Genomic DNA, 17,227 nt, shown 5'->3' on the forward strand with positions numbered 1-17,227 from the left:
TGCTTTTTTTTTTTTTTTTTGAGACAGAGTCTTGCTCTGTCGCCCAGGCTGGAGTGCAGGGGCCGGATCTCAGCTCACTGAAAGCTCCGCTTACTGGGTTCACGGCATTCTCCTGCCTCAGCCTCCCGAGTAGCTGGGACTACAGGCGCCCGCCACCTCGCCCGGCTAGTTTTTTGTATTTTTTTAGTAGAGACGGGGTTTCACCGTGTTAGCCAGGATGGTCTCGATCTCCTGACCTCGTGATCCGCCCGTCTCGGCCTCTCAAAGTGCTGGAATTACAGGCTTGAGCCACCGCACCCGGCCTGGAATGCTTTAATAAAAATAAGCCACTGAGATATTTAACTTTGAAAAGAATCAACTATACAGGCATGCTATTCATTCTGGCTTCATTTTCTGTCACTTTTGAAAAGAGCATGCATTTTCAGAAGACTCACCACACTGGGCAAATTGCATAGGCATCTAACCTATATTTTTACTAGACAATGGTAAACATTTTATGAGAAGAATATTTTTGCCTGTTTTCAGCCGAAGCGGGCGGATCACGAGGTTAGGAGATCGAGATCATCCTGGCTAACACGGTGAAACTCCGTCTCTACTAAAAATACAAAAAATTAGCGGGGGGTGGTGGCGGGCACCTGTAGTCCCAGCTACTCAGAGGATGAGGCAGGAGAATGGCGTGAATTCAGGAGGCGGAGCTTGCAGTGAGCTGAGATCACACCACTGTACTCCAGCCAGGGCAAAAGAGCAAGACTCCGTCTCAAAAAAAAAAAAAAAAGAAAAATATTTTTAAATAAAAGATTACCAGTTACCAATTACTCTGTCTCATTAAAATTTATGTATTTGTCATTTTTTTGTATTTGCCTATGCACATTTGTACTGTCACAACTGTATTCAGTGTTTCCACAATTTTGAATTGTTTTTCAATTAATATTACACTATATATATTTCTCAGGTATTTTCATAGTATCAGTATTATAAATAAAGACTGACTTTTATGTAATCTTAATCTGGTTTGGGGTTAGGATAAAATTTACATTTTTGTAAAATTGAGATTTTTTTATATGTTCCAGAAAAATGTGTAAAGCACGGGCATTAATTACTACTTCAAAGTTTGAAAAAAAAAATGGATGTATTGAGTAACGTATTTTGGGAATTGAATTGACTAAAAGAATCTCAATTTTTCCTGAGTTATCGGTCATTTCAAACTTTTCTCGTTTATGAACTTTTGTGTTGAAAATGCCAATTTATTTAAATACACCTTCATATATAGTATATTGCTAAACGATTGTGCATAGCATTTCATCTTAATTTTTTTTAAACCTTTTTTGTTTAATAAATATTTATTCCTGTATCCTGCCTTTGTAATTTCCAACTTTAATTTGTATTGATTTTTGCTTGTTTAATTTATTATTGCTTTAAACGAGTCAACTCATTTACTTTTCAACTTTTCTTTTGACCTTTTTTTGTTTTATTTTTATTATTTTTTTCAATTATCTGTATTTGAACAACGTGGTTTCTTTTCCTTTCTCTAAAAATAAACATTCACAAAGCTCTGAATTACTTTCAAGTTCTGCTCTGGTCACAATAGTTAGATGTTAATATGTAGTTTCTTCATTTTCTTTTTTTTCTTTTGCAACAGGGGCTCCCCACTGTTGCCCAGGCTGGGTGCAGTGGCACGATCATGGCTCACTGCAGCCTCCATCTCCTGGGCTCAATCAGTCCTCCCACCTGAGCTCCCCAAGTAGCTCTTTTCAAAATGGCTTTTACTTTTGTCCATTAAGATGGTTTTGACCCCACCACTAGACACCCTACCAGCAAGAGTCCCAACTGGAAAACCAGTGAGGGATAAGGGAGTGGGAATATTGAGGCGGGGGTGGGTAGGGAAGAAAGCACTATCTTGGTGTGGAGGGACACGGTGCTTAGGGACCAGTGCCGGAACATTTAGGATGATGGGATGTTTCGGAATTAAAACTGGATTCTTTTCCGGATGCCAAAGAGGCATATGTGGAATGTCAGGATATCACCTGTCATTATACGGATACAGTTCAAAGCAGAACCTTTCTGCAAACATCTAAGTAGGGATATGAGGCATAGATATTTGTGCTTTATTTTCGGTTTTTTAGAGGTTGGGGAATGGAGTCTGGCTCTGTACCTAGGCTGAAGTGCAGTGGCGCTATCTCTGCTCACTGCAACCTCCGCCGCCCAGCTCACTGCAACCTTTGCCTCCTGGGTTCAAGAGATCCTCCCGCCTTCAAGACATCCTCCAGCCTCCGCTTCCTGAGTAGCTGGGATTACTAGCATGCGCTACCATGCCCAGCTCATTTTTGTACTTTCAGTAGAGACGGGGTTTCACCATACTGGTGAGGCTAGTCTGGAAATCCTGACCTCAAGTGATCTGCCCACTTAGGCCTCCCAAAGTGCTGGGATTACAGGTGTGAGCCACAGCGCCTGGCCTGTTTTGGGTTCTTTTCTTCTCTTTTTGAAAGTGCAAAAGTTGTTAGGAATTGAAGAGTTTCGCCTAAAGGAGCCTCTACCTGCAGAGAAGCTTAGGCTTGCAACCAGTGAGAAAGGGGTTTATGCTAATAGGTATACAGCCTGGGCAACAGCACAAAAACTCTGTCTCAAAAAAAGAAAAAAAAAAAATGAAAGTATCGTAAATTATGAAAGACAGAATAAGCATCTTCAACAATAAAAAATGAAAAATAATAAAAACTATACTCCATAATTAGAAAACAATAACTCTTAGGTTGTTAAAATATTTTGTTAAAATATTATGTTGTAAATAAGACACCCTCAGTATATATGCAGAAAAGATTAGTATAGGAAACAGCTGTGATTGTAGATATATAAACTAGAGAAATGCTAATCAGAAATAGGTTTATCAATTAGGAGAAGAAATTTTTGAGTAAATGCAGAGTCCATAATTTTAAAATATACAATTTTTAAATTAAATACATTTATTCAAATATAAAAATAAAAGTTTATAAATATGCCAAAAGAAATATTGCTGGTTTATAATCAGGTTCATAGGAACTAACAGAGTAATTACATGAGACAGTGTGCAAATAATTATGTTATTTTAGTAAAAATATCTAACACTGTACCTTCCAAATTAAAAATATACTTCTTTTTTAAAGGTCAACAAAAAATTATTGTGCTTCAGATTTTTAAAATTTATCCTCCTTGTAGTATAGTTTGAAGTCAGGTAGTGTGATGCCTCCAGCTTTGTTCTTTCTGCTCAGGATTGTCTTAGCTATACGGGCTCTTTTTTGGTTCCATAAGAAATTTAAAGTAGTTTTTTCTAACTCTGTGAAGAAAGTCAATGGTAACTTGATGGGGATAGCACTGAATCTATAAATTACTTTGGGCAGTATGGCCATTTTCACGATATTGATTCTTCCTATTCATGAGCAAGGAATGTTTTTCCATATGTTTGTGTCCTCTCTTATTTCCTTGAGCAGTGGTTTGTAGTTCTCCTTGAAGAGGTCTTTCACATCCCTTGTAAGTTGTATTCCTAGGTATTTTATTCTCTTTGTAGCAATTGTGAATGGGAGTTCACTCATGATTTGGATCGCTATTTTTGGTGTATAAGAATGCCTGAGATTTTTTGCACACTGATTTTGTATCCTGAGACTTTGTTGAAGTTGCTTATCAGCTTAAGGAGATTTTGGGCTGAGACGATGGGGTTTTCTAAATATACAATCATGTCATCTGCAAACAGAGATGATTTAACTTCCTCTCTTCCTATATGAATATGCTTTATTTCTGTTATGCCCAGACTGTTTGTTCCCCAAAGAAGACCACCAGAGTCCAGAGTCAAAGCCAAGCGGCAAGGATCTTTACTACAAGTTTGAACCTGGTCCCTCCATTCCACAGTATACAAGAGGGCCCCGAACAATGCGAGCGTTTGCTTTTTATAGCCCGAAAGTTGCAGGGGAACAAAGAAATTCTTTTGGCTCCCGCGCTTTCAGTAACCTTGAATGGCTGTCCCCTTATCGGAGACTTTCCAGGTGGTGTTTGTACTGGGCTCAGGGAGTTTGAGAGATATATGGTGGTATGTGGTGGGATGGGAGGATGGGATGTGTTTGTACTGGGCTCAGGGAGTTTTGAGCCCGGGGCTGAGGAATGTGCCCAGCTCCTTTCATTTCTTTCTCTTGCCTGATTGCCTTGGCCAGAACTTCCAATACTTTGTTAAATAGGCGTGGTGAGAGAGGGCATCCTTGTCTTGTGTCAGTTTTCAAAGGGAATGCTCCCAGCTTTTGCCCATTCAGTATGATATTGGCTGTGGGTTGGTCATAAATAGCTTTTATTATTTTGAGATACATCACTCATAAGGGGGAGTTGAACAATGAGAACACACGGACACGAAGTGGAACACCACATACTGGGGCCAGTCTGGGGGTGGGGGAGTCCAGGAGGGATAACATTAGGAGAAATACCTAACGTAGATGATGGGTTGATGGGTGCACCAAACCACCATGGCACGTGCATACCTATGTAACAAACCTGCATGTTCTGCACATGTATCCCAGAACTTAAAGTATAATAAAAATAAATAAAATAAAATAAAATTTATCCTCCAAGTGAAATTACTATAAGAAGATACATCTAACCTATAAGTAAATAATCTACTGTTTGGAAAAGTTAACAAACTTCTCAACACACAATAGAATTAAGGAAGACAGGGTGGGCTCGGTGGCTCATGTCTGTAATCCCAGCACTTTGGGAGGCCAAGGCTGGCAGATCACAAGCTCAAGAGATTGAGACTATCCTGGCCAACATGGTGAAACCCCGTCTCTACTGAATATACAAAAATTAGTCCGGTGTGGTGGCATTCGCCTATAGTCCCAGCTACTCGGGAGGCTGAGGCAGGAGAAATGCTTGAACCCAGGAGGCGGAGGTTGCCATGAGCCAAAATCCTGCCACTGCACTGCAGCAGGAAATTAATAACAAAAGAGAGAGAGTATGGGGGTGGGGAGTGTGTGTGTGTGTGTGTGTGTATGTGAGTGAGAGAGAGAGAAAGAGAGATTATCTCTGCTGCTTCTGTGGAAAAGCAGTCCCACCTCCTCCTGCTGATCAGGGTATATTAATCCTGCCCCATCGTCTTTTGGTTACTGGACCCAAGGAATCTAAAGCCCCCCCGCCGGCATATAACCTTCTTTAGAGGGCAGGACTTGCCTGCCTTCCAGATCCCAGAGCTGCAGGTATGAGAATCACAGGAAACCCTTAGAAGATTATTGGGGGCATTTGTAACTGGGGACACTACTGTTGCTACCTCTTATTTCCCTGTAGATTCTTCCTATGGAGGAAGAACTACTATATAAAGATCTGTGACTCAATATGTATAAAAGATGATGCCTCCTGCTTTCAGAATGTCTCCTTTGGCATAGTGCCACCCTTGCATCTTGAGAATGTTTCCCCAGGACTCCATCATGAGTCCAACTGCTTTTTTTTTTTTAGACAGAGTCTCGCTCGGCGGCCAGGCTGGAGTGCAGTGCCTCAACTACAACCTCCACCTCCCAGGTTCAAGTGATCCTTCTGCCTCAGCCTCTGGAGTAGCTGGGACTGCTGGTGGCCACAACCATACCCGGCTAATTTTTGTATTTTTAGTAGAGACGGGGTTTCACCTTGTTGGCCAGGATGGTCTTGATCTCTTGACCTCGTGATCCACCCGCCTCGGCCTCCCAAAGTATTGGGATTACAGGCGTGAGCCACCGGGTCCGGTCAAATTAAGACTATAGATAGATAGATAGATAGATAGATTTTTTTCTTGAAACCTACAGGGATTTAAGAATCACTAGTACATCGAGCCGGAAGAAACAAGATGGTGGCTAAAGGTGATCCAGAGTAGAGCCCCAGCGATTCGGATTGAGCCTTCTCCCTCCACCCGCCCGGCCCTCGGGCCTCCCTACCGGGCCCGCCGCCCCCACTGCGCCCGCCCCTCCCCGCCCGCTTTCCCTTCTCCCCCCACCTCGGCTCCAACCTGAGGAGCCGGCGGGCCGGCCGACCAGGTAGCCCGCGGCTCCCGCTGCAGAGCGCTGCGCCCTGGCCCCGCAGCCGCCGCCCGCATCGGAACTCATCCGGGGGCTCCGCTCGCGGCAACGCGGTAGCAGCCGGGGCAGGTGGGCCGCCGCCAGGCTGAGGTGGCGCCCAAGACGCGGCTGAGCTCGCCCAAAGTGGGCAGCAGTAGCCAGAGGAAGCCGCCGCCGCCAGCACCCCCCAGCCCCAGCGTCCCTGGCCGGCGGGGGGCGGGGCGGGGTGAGGAGGCGGGGACAGCCACCTGGCCCGGAGGGCTGTCGACAAAGTGGTATAGGATGACCTCGAGAGCGAGGAGGAGCGAGGACGGTGACGCCGAGGAGACCCAAGAGTGTGAGGACAACTAGGAGGATGAGACGGAGGACGACGACGATGACTCCGATTACCCGGAGGAGTTGGAAGACGACGACGAGGACGCCAGTTGCTGCACGGAAAGCAGCTTCAGGAGCCATAGTATCTACAGCAGCACTCCAGGCTGGAATGCAATGTTGCGATCTCGGCTCACTGCAGCCTCTGACTCTCTCAGGTTCAAGAGATTCTCCTGCTTTAGCCTCCTGAGTAGCTGGGATTACAGGTCAGTTGCTCTCCCTGGAAGGAAGAGTACTCTCGGATTTCACCTTGAAGGAGGAAGAGTTCAGGCTGCCAGAACTGGACTAGCGCTTCTGAATATCCCCAGGAGAGGTCCCGTGACTTCCTCAGGAAGCTCTGCCGTGCCCCCACCCAACCCTACCCCACCACAGCAGGCCGCTGGAGTCCTGGGACCACCCGGGTCTGCGGCCCAAATCCTCCCTCACGAAGGGGAGGGGAGGGGTATTCCGGTGAGGAGGCATGGGAAGGGGTGCTTGGGCGGGATTGTGACATCAGATTGCCATGGTGACATGGAGCAGATCTAGACCCGAGCCTAATAAAGGTGGCATAAATAAAGGTGTCATAAAGACAGGGCGGGGCGCACGCTTATAAGGGGCACGAGGGTCTTGGGGCTGCCAGAATGGCTACAGCTTAGTGTGCGGCACCAGCATGTGTCATGTTCAGCTGCGTTTCTGGGGCCCATGGCCCCTCCTCAGGTGGCAACTATTGTGGCTACTAGTCAAGGAGGCTCAGCCTCTGGAGTGGGTCAAGGACCCGCTCAAGCTGACCTCTAACTCCCCTGCCACCCCTGGGGCCGCCTGAGCCCTGGTCTTCCCGCTCCTCCCATCTCCCATGGGAATCTCCCCATGTGCCTACTCCCCTGGCAGACTCGGGGGACTTTGATTACCTGGGGCCCTCTGCTTCCTGGCAGATGTCAGCCCCACCCCAGGAATCGACTGAAAATGTGGTGCCATACCTGGACACGGATTCAGCTGGAGAGCTGCTCCTGGGGTCAGAGCAGTTCTCCGCTGCACACCAGGATTTAAATGACAAGCTGACTCCCCAAGAAAGGCTCCCAGAAGTGGTTCCAATGCTGAACGGGGATCAGAACCAGACCCTAGTTCAGCCTCCTCCCCTCAAAAGTAAGTTTCAAACTGCAGATCTTGATCGGGCTGCAGGTCATCAGGCAGATGAAATACTTGTTCCACTAGACAGTAAGGTTTCAAAACCAACCAAATTTATTGTTTCGCCCAAGAACCTGAAGAAAGATCTAGCTCAGTGTTGGAGCCTTGCTAAGATTGTTGGAATTCCACACCAATTATCCAAACCTCATCATCAGAAACAGACTTTGCAGGCTGAATATTGGAGTATAGACACACTGTATCCCAGCAGCTGCCTCCAGAACTCCGGGTTAACTTGGATGAGCCCCCAGGGCTCCCTGAGCAAGTTGGACTTTCTCAATTCCATCTAGAGTCTGAAACTCAAAATCCAGAGACCCTTGAAGACATCCAGTCCTCTTCACTCCAGCAAGAAGCCCCAGCGCAGCTTCCACAGCTCCCTGAGGAGGAAGAACCTTCTTCAACCCAGCAGGGGGTCCCAGCTGGGCCTCCAGAGTACTCTATGGAGAGTCAAGCTCAAACTCTACCGAATCATGAGGTGACAGTTCAACCTCCAGGTGAGGATCAAGCTCATTATAACTTGCCCAACATTACAGTTAAACCTGCAGATGTGGAGGTTACCATAACTTCAGAACCTACCAATGAGACAGAATCTTCCCAAGCCCAGCTGGAGGCCCCAGTTCAGCTTCCAGAAGAGGTGGAACATTCTGCGACCCAACAGGAGGCCCCAACTGAGCCTCCAGGTCCTCCTATGGAGCGTGAACTTTCCATCAGTGAGCAGGAGCAGCCAGCTCAGCCTTCTGAGTCTTCTGGGGAGGTTGAATCTTCTCAGACCCAGCAGGAGACCTCAGCTTAGCCTCCAGAAGAGATGGAACCTTCTGCAAACCAAGAGGAAGCTCCAACTGAGCCTCCAGGTCCTCCTATAGAGGCTGAACTTTCCCCCAGTGAGCAGGAGCAGCCAGCTCAGCCTTCTGAGTCTTCTGGGGGGTTGAATCTTCTCAGACCCAGCAGGAGACCCAGCTCAGCCTCCAGAACATCATGAAGTCAACAGTTTCGATTCCAGGTCACCATCAAACTCAGCATTCAGATTTGCCCAATGTCTCTGTTAAGCCTCCAGACATGCAGCTCACCATAGGAACAGAGCCTAGTGCAGAGGTGGGAACTTCTGCAGTCCTCCAGGAGGCTACAGCTCAGCTCTCAGGGCCAGGTAATGATGTAGAACCTCCTGCTATCCACCATGGGGGCCCACCTCTGCCTCCAGAGTCATTGGAAGAGGCTTTACCTTTAGCAATTCAACAAGAGACTTCAGTTCAATTTCCGGAACCTATTAATAATGAGAATCCCTCTCCAACCCAGCAGGAGGCTGCAGCTGAGCATCCACAGACCGCTGAGGAGGGTCCAGCTCAGACTCCAGAGCTCCCTAATGTAGTTGTAGCCCAACCTCCAGAGCATTCAAACCTGACTCAAGCCACAGTTCAACCTTTGGACCTGGGGCTTACCATCACTCCAGAATCCACAACAGAGGTTGAACTTTCTCCTACCATGCAGGAGACCCCAACTTAGCCTCCTAAAAAAGTTGTACCCCAACTTCCAGTATATCAAGAGGTAACAATTCCAACACCAGGTCAGGATCAAGCTCAGCATCCAATGTCACCCAGCGTTACAGTTCAACCTTTGGACCTGGGACTTACCATCACTCCAGAACCCACTATGGAGGTTGGACATTCTGCACCCCTGAAGAAGACCCTAGTTCCTCCCAAGCACCCTAAAGTGACACTTCCACATCCAGACCAGGTTCAGACTCAGCATTCAAACCTGACTCAAGCCACAGTTCAACCTTTGGATCTGGGGCTTACCATCACTCCAGAATCCATGACAGACTTTGAACCTTCTACAGCCCTGACGACTACAGCTCCTCCTCCAAAACACCCTGAGGCAACACTTCCACCTTCAGACAAGGGTCAGGCTCAGCAGTCACACCTGACTTAAGTCACAGTTCCACCTCTGGACCTGGAGCTTACCATAACTACAGAACCTACTGCAGAGGTTAAACTGCCTCCAACCATGGAGAAGACCTCAACTCAGCCTCCAGACCTGGGGCTTGCCATCACTCCAGAGCCCACTACAGAGATTGGACATTCTATAGCCCTGGAGAAGACTACAGTTCCTCGTCCAGACCAGGTTCAGACTCTGCATCGAAAACTGACTGAAGTCACAGGTCCACCTACTGAACTAGAACCTACTCAGGATTCATTGGTTCAGTCTGAAAGTTATGCCCAAAATAAGGCTTTAACTGCACCAGAGGAACAGAAGGCCTCCACAAGCACCAACATATGTGAGCTCTGTACCTGTGGAATGAGACGTTGTCGTGTATTGATCTCAGCCTGAAACAGAGGCTCCGCCAAATGCCTGTGCCAGAGCCCAACACCTACAATGGCACCTTCAGCATCTTAAATTTCCAAGGAAACGATATTTCTTACATTGATGGAAATGTATGGAAAGCGTACAGTTGGACTGAGAAACTAATTCTCAATGAAAATTATTTGACTGAATTACATAAGGATTAATTGAAGGCCTGCTATCCCTCCAGTATTTAGATTTATCCTGCAATAAAATACAGTCTATTGAAAGACATACATTTGAACCACTACCATTTTTGCAGTTTATAAATCTTGGTTGCAATTTACTTACAGAACTGAGCTTTGGAACATTTCAGGCCTGGCATGGAATACAGTTTTTACACAAGTTAATTCTCAATCGCAATCCTCTGACAACTGTTGAAGATCCATATCTTTTTAAACTGCCAGCATTAAAATATCTAGACATGGGAACAATGCAAGTCCCATTTACAACAATTAAGAACATTCTCATGATGACTGTTAAACTGGAGAAACTGATCTTACCTAGCCATGTGATCTGCTGCTTCTGGCAATTTAAAAATAGCATTGAGGCTCTCTGCAAGACAGTCAAGCTGCACTGCAACAATGCATGTCTGACAAACACCATACATTGTCCTGAAGAAGCATCTGTAGGGAATCCAGAAGGAGCGTTCATGAAGGTGTTACAAGCCCCGAAGAAGCACACGAGCACTGAGCTGACTATTGAGCCAGAGGCGGCCTCAGACAGCAACAGCATCAACTTGTCAGTCTTTGGGAGTGGACAGCTAGACACCAACGACGAGAGGGATGTTATCAGTGCACTAAGTTACATCTTGCCTTATTTCTGAGCGGCAAATCTAGATGTGAAATCAATGTTGTTACCGTTCATTAAACTGCTTTCTTCAAATGTGCAAGATGGAGATAGGCCCCTGGGTATTTTGAAAAACAATACAAAGAGCCCCTCTCTTCAACCTGTATCCAACAACTCAACTTATGAAAATAAATTGAGAAAGCTGTATTTGCTGGAAAATATGTTAGATGCAGAAATACAAGAAAAAATCGATGAAGTTAAAAGGGAAGAAAAAACTGCCACGCTTATGCAGTCCAGGTTTCTAGGACAATTTTAAATGCCAAATATTTGAAAATAAATTAGAAACTATCCAGCTACAGGAAAACAGCCTGGCAAAGATTCAAAGTATAGGCAAAAACTTGCAGAGTGAACAGACTCCTCATGGGCCCAAAGAGCATCCAGAAAAGGCACTTCGAAGAGGTGGGAAAGCAGAGCATCAGGAGGGAAGATGGGCCAAGACATTTGCAGAGAACACTGCCAAAGAAAAAAGGCTTGGGGCTGGCCGGGCGCAGTGGCTCAAGCCTGTAATCCCAGCACTTTGGGAGGCTGAGATGGGCGGATCACGAGGTCAGGAGATCGAGACCATGCTGGCTAACACGGTGAAACCCCATCTCTACTAAAAAATACAAAAAAAATTAGCCGGGCGAGGTGGCGGGTGCCTGTGGTCCCAGCTACTCGGGAGGCTAAGGCGGGAGAATGGCGTGAACCCAGGAGGCGGAGCTTGCAGTGAGCTGAGATCTGGCCACTGCACTCCAGCCTGGGCGACAGAGCGAGACTCCGTCTCAAAAAAAAAAAAAAAAGAAAAAGAAAAAAGGCTTGGGAGTCCAACCCAAGGCAGCTGAAACAGCCTCACATAGAGTAGGGGTCTGAGAAGTTAGTGGGAAACACCGTCTACACCAAGCCTTCGTTGACCCAAGAGCAGTCTCCTTTATGTTGAAACTGTTCTCCATGGGCGTGCCTTCTGCCTCCACCTCTGCAAAAGCCCTACCTCAGGTCAGAGACAGATGGAAAGACTTAACCTACACCATTTTCATTTTAGAAAATGCAAAGGCTAGAGTTAAAAATATGAAGACTGCTAAACCAATCATACATTCCAGAAAAAAATACCACTTTCATAAAACTCGCTCCCGCATGGCTCACAGAACACCCAAGGCCAAAAAAGAGTCCAAACTTCAGAAAGAAAAGTTATCTCGATAGACTGATGCTCGCAAAGAGGCCTCCGTTCTCTGCAGCGAAGAGCCTATGCATTTCCCTTCACAGGGGGCTTTTTCATCTTTAGGAGACCCGAGCCCTCAGGAAAATCCTCTTCCGGAAGTATTTGCTCCTTCAGAACATTTTATAGAAAACACTAATGTAAAAAACACAACTGCAAGAAATGCCTTTGAAGAAAACATTTTTATGGAAAACACTACTATGCCAGAAGGCACCATCTCTGAAAACACAAACTACAATCCTCCTCCTGAGGCAGATTCTGCTGGGACTGCGTTCAACTTAGGGCCAACTATTACACAAACTGAGACAAAACGGGAATACAACAACGTGGGCACCGACCTGTCCCCCGAGCCCCAAAGCTTCAATTACTCATTGCTCTCATCTCCAGGTGATCAGTTTGAAATTCAGCTAACCCAGCAGCTGCGGTCCCTCATCCCCAACAACAATGTGCGCAGGCTCATTTCTCATGTTATCCGGACCTTGAAGATGGACTGCTCTGAGACCCACGTGCAATTGACCTGTGCCAAGCTCATCTCCAGGACAGGCCTCCTGATGAAGCTTCTCAGTGAGCAGCAAGAAGTAAAGGTGTCCAAGGCAGAATGGATACGGACCAGTGGAAAACTGAGAACTATATCAACGAGAGCACAGAAGCCCAGAATGAACAGAAAGAGCAAAAGTCGAGTGAGTTCACAATAGAAGTTCCAGGATATGGCTATAACGACAAACTCATCTTGGCAATATTTATGACTGAAATACTAATGACTTTAATTCTAGTTTTCTGCCTCATTGAGATTTATTCTCACCGAAGGTCATCACAAGAAGATGAAGGATTCTCAAGGGGCATTTTCAGATTTCTGCCATAGAGGAGATGCTGTTCGCGAAGTGAGACTCAGGTGGAATCTTTCTCAGACAGCCGCTCTGGCTTAAAGATATGTACAAACCTCTCAATGCCACAAGAGTAAATACCAGGCATGGAAGCTGCACAAGAAGTCATCTAATGAGGATGAGATCCTCAACAGGGACCCTGGGGACAGCAAAACCCCAACAAAGAAGGGGGAGGAGAGTGAAGCCCTGCCATAGGAGGAGAACACAGAGTGACCCCAGCCTGCCTCAGGCCTCCTGCAAAAATACTTAGCATAAACAACAAGGGCCATCAGAAAGAAAAGCCGGACTGAAGCCAGCAGCCCACACGTCCACAGAGGCAGCGGGCAGAGGAAGCACAGGGCCATCATTCCCTCCCTTGTTTCCCAGTCTAGTCACCCAGACCTGAAAACATATCCTCAGGGGGTGGAGATTTTACAATACCATTGTTCCTGGTGGAAAAAAAAAAATCATTAGTTTTTTATATATTGTGCACTGACAGTGACACAGTAGACTTCTTGATCATCCTGAGAAGTCTACAAGACACTAGCAGAATAATCTACTTGTTCAGTTATCTTAACTTTCAATGTATCTGTTTTGTCTTTTTGTCTTAATTTTTTGCATAGAACTCCAGTGATTCTAACTAAAGTGAATAATAATTCAAGAAGCTTAGGCTCTATTAAAAACACACACACTCATGAATTCTCTAACATGCCTCAATATAGGAATTTAGTCAAAAGTAAATATTTTCCACCTTTGCGGTGGTTCTGCCATTTCCAAATTTTTCCTCCTAAGTGCTCTCAATTTTGTTGTGTTGCTTTTTTTAGAAAAAATTATCACCACAGCCCTGTTTAAATTTAGGTAATGGCTCCCTAAAGCCCCCATGTTAACGTCTGAATTTCTAACATGATGCCTCCAATTTTACTCTAAATTCTTTTTTTTTTTTTTTTTTTTTGAGACGGAGTCTCACTCTGTCACCCAGGCTAGAGTGCAGTGGCGCGATCTCGGCTCACTGCAAGCTCCGCCTCCCGGGTTCACGCCATTCTCCTGCCTCAGCCTCCCGAGCAGCTGGGACTACAGGCGCCTGCCACCTCGCCCAGCTAATTTCTTTTTGTATTTTTAGTAGAGATGGGGTTTCACCGTGTTAGCCAGGATGGTCTCAATCTCCTGACCTCGTGATCCGCCGGCCTCGGCCTCCAAAAGTGCTGGGATTACAGGCATGAGCCACCGCGCCCAGCCCAAATTCTTATCTCACTATTTGTCATACCTTCTATGTTCCTTCCAAATCCTCTTTATCTCCCAAAACTCAGTTCCTCCTCTGTCTTTGCATGTGGTCTATATGGAATGCCCAACTTTTTTTTGGATAGTGATAGGCCTTGCTCTACTGGCCAGGCTGGAGTGCAGTGGTGTGATCGTAACTCACTGCAGCCTCAAACTCCTGGATGCAAGCGATCCTCCTGCCTTGGCCTCCCAAAGTGCTCAGATTACAGATGTGAGACACTGTGCCCAGCCCACCTCTTTCCCACAGAATGTATCCTCCTTGTTCCTCAAGGTCAGTAAATATGCTTCCTCCTCTCTATAGTCTTTTCTGGTTTTCTCCAGAAGCCAGGATCAGGAGTCACTATACCTCCTCTGTTTTCCCCAAGCATTTTTATTAATAGATCTTTCATAGAATTCATTGCACTGTATGATATGCATTGGATTATATTGCATTATAGTGTTATATTACTGCATCTTTTTCTCCACATTGCAGATTTCTTAAGGATAATTTCCTTTATTCATTTTATGTCCAACATTATATTTCTTGTCATGTAATAAGCAATAAAATTTTGGTGACTTGAATGATGTGAAAACAAGAAGAAAAAAACAGACTTGAGGATTACACAGGTGTATACCTTATTTTTCATTCTGTATAACTTCTGCCCGTATTTTATTGACAACCTTGGCCTTGAATATGTCTCATATTTCGGAGAAGGGTGTAGCAAATTAATCATCGAATTGCTTGTTTATACCATTCAATTTGATCATCACAATTTAGGTCTCTAGCAAGAAGAAAAAGAAGACTTTCACATAGATGACAAATAAATAGGATACAAATAGGATTTGTTAATAATAGGAATCTGTTAAAAACAAGATAATTTTTATTGTTTTGTGATAATAACAAAGGAAAAGAAATTGTGTTCTTAGGGTTTACTTATAAATTAAACACACTATTACACTTTATTTTCCAATTTCATCTCTTTAAGAAAAAAAAGTATTACTTTAAAATGATCTATGAGTACAATTTTATATGGAAAGGGCAATAACTACTTTCAATGCAAATAGAAGTTTATCATTGCAAGGGCAGCTGTAAAAAACACTTTTAATTCACAACAGGGTGTGTGACATAGGCCTGTAATACGGGGCCAATGTCTCTAAGAAGTTGAAAATACAGTATTACAAAATCAGAAAACAAGCAACAAAACAAAAGTGTCTGTCTTCTCTTCTTTGTCCAATATGTTTGGGTGTTAGTATTGAAGGAGCTCTATAACAAGTGCAAATGATGTGTGAAATGAATCAGCTCTGCCCAGTATATACACAGAGACTATAAAGCTACTTATGTAAATATAGCTCTGCAGTGTTAATTGCTGCAGGACTTAGACAGGTATGGCAGAAAGATGGCCTGATTTAGATGACCTAGACACTGATGTCACACTAAACTCTCGGAATTGGCTTCTTGGCTTTCCTCCCTGACAAGTGACTGAAATGGGGGTAGGGTTGAATTTTATGAGGATGTGACACCCCACCACACACACACAATTATCATATTTCCTTCTTCCTGCCTGTGTTATGGCCTGCTAATGATATACTTTACTTGAATGAACTCATGTGCTCCAAATTTCCTATGGGATAGGGATTGATAATATTCACCATTTTAAGGAAATTACGGCTTGAAAAAACTAAATAATGTGGCAAGAAAGCTAGTAAGTTGCAAAGTCAGGAATGGTCCCAGGATTCTGTCTCTGGAGACTGTCCCTTCCACCCCATCACACATGGCCGCTGATCATCGAGACAGGTTTCCATGATGCACAGGATGGTGGGTGCAGTGGGGAGGCAAGACATGTTTACTACACTCACATCTGTCATTTACCAGCAAATCAACCATGGAAAGCACCAGGGTTCTTAAAGAAATGACCCCTGCTGGGACTCACCTTAGATAGCGGATATGTTCCAAGCAGCCTTGGCTCACACCCAGGCTTGGGGCCCCTGTGGAGACTGCGCATCTGCCCATTTGATGTAGCAGAGCCTCCCAGCATACGCAGTGGGCATGGCCTGCAGAGCGCATTTTTCTCATTCCACAGAGCGTCGATTTTAAGACAGATCACCCTGAATTGCCCTTAAAGCTGAGGACAATCTGTCCATCCACTCACACATCACATAAGAGACAGAAACTTCATTCTCTCTCACTCTCTGTGGGTGTGTGAAGACATTTCCGTTCCCTCTCTCCCCCACCAAGGGACCTGCTCAGCACTTTCCTGTTTGCTTTTTCCTCCTGGGCAGTGCCCGTCCTCCTTGCCTAATTCAGATCCTTCCCTCGTACTGCTGTCCAATATTTATTGCTCAGCTAAGTATCAAAAAAGAGGAAATACAAAAATATTAAAGGCTACTACGTGCTAGGTAATTTCACATTCTTTATTGGAGAAAACCAAATTTTTCAGAGCTTGTTTCTTGACGGTGTCACACCGTGAACTAACGGCAAATCCAAACCGGACTTTGCGCCAAGATAACCCCAAACCCGCTCATTTTCCTCAATCCCATCAGAGACCACCCTAAAGAAGGCGATTTATTTTTAAACAACTGAAACATCTATAGGTCACATTGATTATGTCCCATTAAAAATGAAAAGGATTCTATTAAATCCAATAAGGGGGAAATGAATATTTCTTCAATTTAGGTTTTTTCCTTTTATGGAATAAAATAATACGCGTTAGGTGTCACTGCTTTTTAGCCACTCATACATTACCATTTGGAATTATTTAGTATTTACAACCCCAAGTTGGTTCTCTAATCTATTTCTCATCTTTGTGTGGTAATTTTACAAAATGTCCTCTTCATTTTTGAAGACAAAGAAACGTGAAACGTTCATGATCAAATGATTCCCCCTGTGTTGTATTAGATGAACCCGAAGCAAAGCCTCCGGAGGGCGCTGGAGAAGCCGCAATTCCAGACACCGCCACAGTCTCAAGACAACACTGAGCGACTGTCCGCTAAGCTGGAAGCGGATGTGGCATTTCGAAGTAGCACGAAATGCAACCGGCTAGGAAGGAGGGCTTTCCGTCGCACGGCGGCTGCGTCCCCTGGACAGAGACGCCGAACCGGAAGAGCTAGCAGGAACACCGCCCGCCGCTGGGAGGTATCCGGAAGCGCGGCAGAGCGGGGGACTA

General features: G+C 45.2%; 1 pseudogene across 1 annotated transcript; it reads left to right on the forward strand.

The window, feature by feature from the left end:
• The first annotated feature begins 7,024 nt into the window (after positions 1 to 7,024).
• Positions 7,025 to 13,022, forward strand: LOC112631603 (annotated as a pseudogene). The gene is made up of 6 exons (XR_003121156.1): positions 7,025 to 7,465; positions 7,604 to 8,348; positions 8,518 to 10,788; positions 11,051 to 11,241; positions 11,565 to 12,784; positions 12,975 to 13,022. The product of XR_003121156.1 is annotated as a leucine-rich repeat-containing protein 37A3-like (transcript).
• Positions 13,023 to 17,227: the final 4,205 nt, after the last annotated feature.

Source organism: Theropithecus gelada, chromosome 9 (assembly GCF_003255815.1).
Source record: "Theropithecus gelada isolate Dixy chromosome 9, Tgel_1.0, whole genome shotgun sequence".
NCBI lineage: Eukaryota > Metazoa > Chordata > Mammalia > Primates > Cercopithecidae > Theropithecus > Theropithecus gelada.